Source organism: Phoenix dactylifera, chromosome 7 (genome assembly GCF_009389715.1).
Source record: "Phoenix dactylifera cultivar Barhee BC4 chromosome 7, palm_55x_up_171113_PBpolish2nd_filt_p, whole genome shotgun sequence".
In the NCBI taxonomy this organism is placed as follows: Eukaryota; Viridiplantae; Streptophyta; class Magnoliopsida; order Arecales; family Arecaceae; genus Phoenix; species Phoenix dactylifera.
In genome coordinates this window covers 5612210-5618957 of record NC_052398.1, presented here as the reverse complement: position 1 = coordinate 5618957, position 6748 = coordinate 5612210, and positions in this window count along the sequence as shown.

Below are 6748 nucleotides of genomic sequence, written 5' to 3'. Positions count from 1 at the left end.
TACCCGGACGGCGTTGCAGCGGGTAATGTCCATGAAAGCATTGTAGCTCATGGACTGCATCGCGGCCCGGTCGGCCGGGAGCAGCGCGACCCGGAATATCTCACGCGCTACTCGAGGGTTTTCGAGGGCCGAATCACCCTCGAATACTGACCAGGTGGGTGCAAGGGGCACCCGTTCCCCCGAGCCCGATGGGCCCGGAAGGCCAGCATCGGCTGGCCTAGGCGGAGCCGACCCAGAGGCTCCCTGACTGCTCCCCGGCTCGGAGCTAGGGGGCTGGGGTCGGACGAGCGGCTGATTTGACCGCCGCACAACTATAGCGGGGCGTGCAAGCACGGGACCCGCGGAACTCCTCCCCTGGTCGGCAACTGAAGCGTCCTGCCGACCAGGAATCTGCGCTAAAGGCGCTGGGCATGGGGGCGCCACCGAGGCTCCTCTGGAGCCCGAGCCCCCGAAATCCGCGCCCTCCCTCCGACCAGCTTCGGGGCGCGCGGGCTGAGAAGGGCCCGCCTCGGAGTGAGCGGGGCGAGAAGGACCCGCCTCGGCCACCGCTGCCGCCGGGGGCGCCGGGGACGCTGGGGTCGCCGAGACCTTCTGTTTCTTCCTCGGCTCGGTGGGCTCGCCCGAGAGCTCGGCTGCCCTCTTCTGGAAGCGGGCGTAGAGGACTTCGCTTTTCGTCACCATCTTTGCGATATCTGCAAAGGCGAACAGGATTAGAACATTAGAACAGTAAGAAAATGAAAAGAGACACTGTAACTACCCTTACCGTGGGGACGTGCCGAGCTCAAGCCCACGTTCACCAAAGCGTCCTCACATATGAGGCCGTTCAGTAAGATGCCGTCCCCGAGGCTGCGGATGGCGTCGAGGATCCCCTGCTCACGTGGAGAAAGTCTGGGGGGTTTGTTGATGGACTTGAGCTGAGCCGGTCCCCACCGGGGGTCAAACCCCCAGGACTGTGCAGAACCAAGGAAGAAGAATTTCTCCTTCCAGCCATGAATGGACGAGGGGGCACCATGAAAGAGTGGCCGACCCGCCCGAAGGGCGATGTAAAGCCACTCCCCGTCTCCCGGATTCGACTTAAAGATAAAAAGTCGCCGGAAAACATTGACAGAGGTTGGAATCCCCTGCAGTAAACACAGTGACAGGAAGCCCATCACTGTCCTCCAGGCATTCGGAGTGAGTTGCGCCGGAACCAACTGGCATACCGTCAGCAACTCATTCACGAAGCCGTGAAGAGGAAATCGGAGGCCGGCCTAGAGTGATTCCAGGTGCACTCCAATCCGGCCTACCAGAGGATCGGTTATCCGATCCCTTCGCCTGGCGGGCTCCAAACGGAACCCGTGAAGAGGAAAAAACCACTCTTCAGTCATTTCGACCTCCAGGATGCTCATGGTGGACTCGACCTCACTGGGAAGAGAACCCATTGCAAAAAAGAAAAAGAAATCAAAAAAGAAGGACGACCTGGGGAAAACGCCGGAGAATAGAACTTCGGACTGAGAGAGGCTGAGAGGAAGAAAGCTAGAAGCAGAAGGCAATAGAAAGAGGACAGAGGACCAGGGGAGAGTTTAAATAGACCTCCCCAACGGCCCGGATCAGCGAGAAAAATGCTGTATCCTGTTTAGATGGCGACGCGTGTCGGTCCAAAAGACAGAACGACGCATTTAATTAGGGCTAGCGCTTCGGACGCCGAAGCGCCCCATCGGATCGTGCGGCCCCATCATGAGCCCACGACGCGAGGACGCTTCGCAAAAAGTGTCCCAATAATGAGACTTTTCGGGAAAGAAGAGACGCCGCCTATTAAAGGCACCTCAAAGCGCTCAATAATTCAAAATACGCAATAAATTAGGATTTTCGGAATCCGTAATGACCCAACTGAAGCTACTTCCCACGTTCCAGCTGTTAGCCAACTGGAACTCGGAAATCGGGGGGTAGTGTTGGGGGAAAAACCCCAAGTCATACCGCCACGGAGGCGCTCGGCTAGAGAACGTCGACCGGAAAGGCGCTCGACTAAAGGACGCCGACCAGAGAGAGCGCCAAGAGGCGCCCAACCAAAATAACCAAGTAGGGATGCTCGGCTAGAAAGAGCCAACCAAAAAACGCTGACCAGAGAAGCGCTCGAACTAGGAAGCGCCGACCAGAGACAAAGCGCCAAATAGAGGCGCTCGGCTAGAAGGTGCTCGCCCAAAGGGCGTCGACCAGAAGTACTAGAAGCAACCCCGCCACAGGGCGCCCCTCTGGGCGACCAGCTCGGCTCGGCACCCTTGCCGAGCCGATGCCTTAACTAATACTCCTCCCCGCCAAACTTTCTCGAAAGGTCCGGCGGCTATACACGCGACTCTACTACAACCTGCCACTATCTCCAAGCCATCAAGGCATAAGATCTCCGCAGGTATTCGGCACGACCTGCCATTAATGCATGAGACTCCCTCAAGTCTCCAATGCACTCAGTCATTTAATGAACACGGCTCAAGACGATCTCCGGATCACTGAACCATCAAAGCGTATGGCTCTCCCTGACCGTCGGTTCATTCGGTAATAAATGCACTTACCATCCACAGACCCCAGGCCTACCACGGCCGGCGGTTCAACGACTCCAACAGGTCCGATCGACCGTGACAACTCCCTGGTTTCGGTCTGAGTCGGCCTTATTTTCCACTACGCCATTAATGGGCCAAATCATGCCCAATTATCACAAAAGAGGACAAATTCCCCTGTCACCTCCCGGGTAACACAATATCCCTCTATAAAAGGGAACCTGGGGAAAAAGGGGGGAGAGGATTAAAAAACACGAAAAAACAACACAGACACGATTGAGGACATTATCCTCTTCATCTTCTTTATCTTATCCAAATGCTCTCCTGCCTGCTCTCTCCACATATTCCTCCTCTGACTTAAGCATCGGAGGGCCGGCGCCGGGGAGCCCGGCCACCGGCTTTTTTGCAGGACAGGACAGGACTGGACGCACCACTCCTCTTTGCTCTCTTCCACTCCCCAGCGGAGGACGCGGCCGGCCGGCGCCCCGCCGTCCGCCCTCTCAGGCGGCGGAGCTCCTCCTTCCCCGGCTTCGCGGCGGCCCCCGGGTCCAATTTCCAGCAACAATTATTATCTGATCTTTTCATGTAGCTAGTTGCACGAAAGTTGCTTTGTCAATTGATGTGATAAATATTTTTTTTGATTTATTAAACATTTTATTTTATTTTATTTTATTTTTGCTAAACTGGATGTATTATCTAATACGGGTATGGATATAACTAAAAATATCAAAAATTAATATATCTTGGAATGCACTAAGCAATTCTCTCTTCCCTACTCAAAGAGCATTTTCAGAGTAGTTGGCTACCTACCACTTAATCCACAACCTCATTGGTCTTTTTGTATACGTGCTTCGTCTGAAAAGGCCAATCTGTCACATATCATAGCTTGGATGTTTCTAAGCAATGGTAACTATATTCGTTTGCTGTTTGGTAACTATATTCGTAAAGTGTTGTGCTACTTTGTTTTGTGTTTGGTAAACAAACTGAGAAAGTACTTTGTATGACAAAATTACCATAAAGGACATTGCATAGTATTATACAACAGAACATAATAAAACATAACATAAATTAATACATAAATATACGATATAGTATAATATTATTGTAATATAAAATAATATTATGTTAATATAGCATAATAGTAATATAATTATTAGAGTAAATTAATATTTGGTAATATAACATAATATTAAATTATTTAACGTAACATATTAATGTATTATGATATAATGTAATATATATTATATTTATAGTATAATACAATAATAAAAGTATAAATTATTATAATTATTAGTATAAATTAATTTCTCATAATATAACATAATATTAAATTATTTAAAATAACATATTAATGTATTATAATGTAATGTAATATAATACAATATTTATAGTATAATACAATAATAAAGGTATAAAATATTATAATTATTATTATAAATTAATTTTTCATAATATAAAATAATATTAAATTATTTAAAATAACATATTAATGTATTATGATATAATATAATATGATATTATATTTATAGTATAATACAATAATAAAGGTATAAAATATTATAATTATTAGTATAAATTAATTTTCTATAATATAACATAATATTAAATTATTTAACATAACATATTAATGTATTATGATATAATATAATATGATATTATATTTATAGTATAATACAAAAATAAAGGTATAAAATATTATAATTATTAGTATAAATTAATTTTCCATAATATAGCATAATATTAAATTATTTAATATAACATATTAATGTATTATGATATAATATAATATGATATTGTATTTATAGTATAATACAAAAATAAAGGTATAAAATATTATAATTATTAGTATAAAATAATTTTCCATAATAATTTTTCATAATTTTCCGTAAAATAATTTTCCGCGGTCCAAGGGCTCTTCTTCGTGGTCCACGCTCGAGGAGGACCTTAGCGTGGGCCGCAAGGTTGATGATAAAAAAAAAATAATAGATTGATTTTGGAAGGTATGGAAAAGGATTAAAATTTTTTTTTCTAAAATGTGGTTCAAGAGATGCATACAAAAATTGAAAAAAAAATACCTTTTCTTATGGAAGGGAGTCTGACGGCTAGGGTTCTTGGCTCCAGCAGATTTTTAGGTTTATAAAGGGACAAACTGTGTAATTATGTTATTTTAATATGAGCATTTTTGTCAAAAATACAGCTTTCCGAAAAAGCTGAAACAGCTTCCTCCCAAAAGCTTCAAATTGGAGCTTCATCCTAAAAGCTGTTTTCAGCTTCCCGCAAAAGCTGAAACAGCTTTTTGAAAAATTTACCAAACACAGTTTTTTATCTAAAAGTATTTTTGGAGGGTCAGAAAGTACTTTCTGGCCCTCTAAAAGCTCCCCTGTTTGGGGGAGCTGTTGGCAGTAGAGCTGTTGGAAGTAGAGCTGTTGGAAGTAGAGCTGTCTGAAGTAGAGCTGTTATAAAAAGCTGTTTGCTGTTTGGTAACTACATTCGTAAAGTGCTGTGGTACTTTGTTTTGTGTTTGGTAAACAAACTGAGAAAGTACTTTTATATGACAAAATTACCATAAAGGACATTGCATAGTATTATACAACACAACATAATAAAACATAACATAAATTAATACATAAATATACGATATAGTATAATATTATTGTAATATAAAATAATATTATGTTAATATAGCATAATAGTAATATAATTATTAGAGTAAATTAATATTTGATAATATAACATAATATTAAATTATTTAACATAACATATTAATGTATTATGATATAATGTAATATATATTATATTTATAATATAATACAATAATAAAAGTATAAAATATTATAATTATTAGTATAAATTAATTTCTCATAATATAACATAATATTAAATTATTTAAAATAACATATTAATGTATTATAATGTAATGTAATATAATACAATATTTATAGTATAATACAATAATAAAGGTATAAAATATTATAATTAATATTATAAATTAATTTTTCATAATATAACATAATATTAAATTATTTAAAATAACATATTAATGTATTATAATGTAATGTAATATAATACAATATTTATAGTATAATACAATAATAAAGGTATAAAATATTATAATTATTAGTATAAATTAATTTTTCATAATATAACATAATATTAAATTATTTAACATACCATATTAATGTATTATGATATAATATAATATGATATTATATTTATAGTATAATACAAAAATAAAGATATAAAATATTATAATTATTAGTATAAAATAATTTTCCATAATAATTTTTCATAATTTTTCATAAAATAATTTTCCGCGGTCCAGGGGCTCTTCTTCATGGTCCACGCTCGAGGAGGACCTCAACGTGGGCCACGAGGTTGATGATAAAAAAAAACAATAAATTGATTTTGGAAGATATAGAAAAGGATTAAATTTTTTTTTCTAAAATGTGGTTCAAGAGATGCATACAAAAATTGAAAAGAAAAATACCTTTTCTTACGGAAGGGAGTCTGACGGCTTGGGTTCTTGGCTCCAGCAGATTTTTAGGTTTATACAGGGATAAACTATGTAATTATGTTATTTTAATATGGGCATTTTTGTCAAAAATATAGCTTTCCGAAAAAGCTGAAACAGCTTTCTCCCAAAAGCTCCAAATTGGAGCTTCCTCCCAAAAGCTGTTTTTAGCTTCCTGCAAAAGCTGAAACAGCTTTTTGAAAAAATTACCAAACATAGTTTTTCATCTAAAAGTACTTTTGGAGGGCCAGAAAGTGCTTTCTGGCCCTCCAAAAGCTTCCCCAAACAGGGCCTTAAGTACTTTTGGGGGAGCTTTTGGAGGGCCAAAAAGCACTTTCTGGCTCTCCAAAAGTACTTTTAGCTAAAAAATGGTGTTTGGTAAATTTTCTGAAAAGCTGTTTCAGCTTTTGCGGGAAGCTGAAAACAGCTTTTGGGGAAAGCTCCAATTTGGAGCTTTCCGAAAATGCTGTTTTCAGCTTTTTCGTAAAGCTGTATTTTTGACCAAAATACCCCCATTTAAAAAAAAAATTTCCTCCCAAAAACCTCTCTCTCACATTCTCACGGTCTCTTCCTCTCCCACCCAACCCCATTCCCTCTCCCCCGCCGCCGCACCCTCTCCCTCTGCCCCGCTGTCGCACCCCCTCCCTCTCCCCCGCCCCCATGGTGGGGAGGTGCCGAAGAAGAGGAAGACAGGTAGTCTTCCCCT